The sequence below is a fragment of the Ptiloglossa arizonensis genome, unplaced genomic scaffold (genome assembly GCF_051014685.1).
Source record: "Ptiloglossa arizonensis isolate GNS036 unplaced genomic scaffold, iyPtiAriz1_principal scaffold0027, whole genome shotgun sequence".
NCBI lineage: Eukaryota > Metazoa > Arthropoda > Insecta > Hymenoptera > Colletidae > Ptiloglossa > Ptiloglossa arizonensis.
Genome location: NW_027478397.1, coordinates 1,869,196 through 1,871,443, shown reverse-complemented (window position 1 = coordinate 1,871,443; position 2,248 = coordinate 1,869,196).

Sequence of the window (2,248 nt, the reverse complement as noted above, 5' to 3'; positions counted from 1 at the left end):
TACACATACCGTTGTAATCGGGCAAGTTTCTACTTTCAGATGCAATAGGAATTTTTGGGTTAGGTCAATCCGTTCGCGAGATATGGGAGTTTGAAGGCAAGAAATCGTTGAGAAGGCAAAAAATTTTTCGCAATTCTGCTGCTCCAAACGCTTAACCAGAATGGCCTAGGGAAAAAATACACACACCGCTGTAGTCGGGCGAGTTTCTACTTTCAGATGCAATAGGAATTTTTTGGTTAGGTCATTCCGTTCGCGAGATATGGGTGTTTGAAGCCAAGAAATGGTTGAAAAGGCAAAAAATTTTTCGCAATTCTGCTGCTCCAAACGCTTAACCAGAATGGCCTAGGGAAAAAATACGCATACCGTTGTAATTGGGCGAGTTTCTACTTTCAGATGCAATAGGAATTTTTGGGTTAGGTCAATCCATTCGCGAGATATGGGAGTTTGAAGGCAAGAAATCGTTGAGAAGGCAAAAAATTTTTCGCAATTCTGCTGCTCCAAACGCTTAACCAAAATGGCCTAGGGAAAAAATACACATACCGTTGTAATCGGTCGAGTTTCTACTTTCAGATGCAATAGGAATTTTTGGGTTAGGTCAATTCGTTCACGAGATATGGGAGTTTGAAGCCAAGAAATGGATGAAAAGGCAACAAATTTTTCACAATTCTGCTGCTCCAAACGCTTAACCAGAATGGCCTAGGGAAAAAATACACATACCGTTGTAATCGGGCGAGTTTCTACTTTCAGATGCAATAGGAATTTTTGGGTTAGGTCAATCCGTTCGCGAGATATGGGAGTTTGAAGCTAAGAAATGGTTGAGAAGACAACAAATTTTTCGCACTTCTGCTCCTCCAAACGCCTAACCAGAATGGCCTAGGGAAAAAATACACATACCGTTGTAATCGGGCGAGTTTCTACTTTCAGATGCAACAGGAATTTTTTGGTTAGGTCAATCCGTTCGCGAGATATGGGTGTTTGAAGCCAAGAAATGGTTGAAAAGGCAAAAAATTTTTCGCAATTCTGCTGCTCCAAACGCTTAACCAGAATGGCCTAGGGAAAAAATACACATACCGTTGTAATCGGTCGAGTATCTACTTTCAGATGCAATAGGAATTTTTGGGTTAGGTCAATCCGTTCGCGAGATATGGGAGTTTGAAGCTAAGAAATGGTTGAGAAGACAACAAATTTTTCGCACTTCTGCGGCTCCAAACGCTTAACCAGAATGGCCTAGGGAAAAAATACACATACCGTTATAATCGGGCGAGTTTCTACTTTCAGATGCAACAGGAATTTTTGGGTTAGGTCAATCCGTTCGCGAGATATGGGAGTTTGAAGCCAAGAAATGGTTGAGAAAGCAAAAAATTTTTCGCAATTCTGCTGCTCCAAACGCTTAACCAGAAGGGCCTAGGGAAAAAATACACATACCGTTGTAATCGGGCGAGTTTCTACTTTCAGATGCAATAGGAATTTTTGGGTTAGGTCAGTCCGTTCGCGAGATATGGGAGTTTGAAGGCAAGAAATCGTTGAGAAGGCAAAAAATTTTTCGCAATTCTGGTGCTCTAAACGCTTAACCAGAATGGCCTAGGGAAAAAATACACACACCGCTGTAGTCGGGCGAGTTTCTACTTTCAGATGCAATAGGAAGTTTTTGGTTAGGTCAATCCGTTCGCGATGTATGGATGGTTGAAGCCAAGAAATGGTTGAAAAGGCAAAAAATTTTTCGCAATTCTGCTGCTCCAAACGCTTAACCAGAATGGCCTAGGGAAAAAATACACATACCGTTGTAATCGGGCGAGTTTCTACTTTCAGATGCAATAGGAATTTTTGGGTTATGTCAATCCGTTCGCGAGATATGGGAGTTTGAAGGCAAGAAATCGTTGAGAAGGCAAAAAATATTTCGCAATTCTGCTGCTCCAAACGCTTAACCAGAAGGGCCTAGGGAAAAAATACACATACCGTTGTAATCGGGCAAGTTTCTACTTTCAGATGCAATAGGAATTTTTGGGTTAGGTCAATCCGTTCGCGAGATATGGGAGTTTGAAGGCAAGAAATCGTTGAGAAGGCAAAAAATTTTTCGCAATTCTGCTGCTCCAAACGCTTAACCAGAATGGCCTAGGGAAAAAATACACACACCGCTGTAGTCGGGCGAGTTTCTACTTTCAGATGCAATAGGAATTTTTTGGTTAGGTCAATCCGTTCGCGAGATATGGGTGTTTGAAGCCAAGAAATGGTTGAAAAGGCAAAAAAT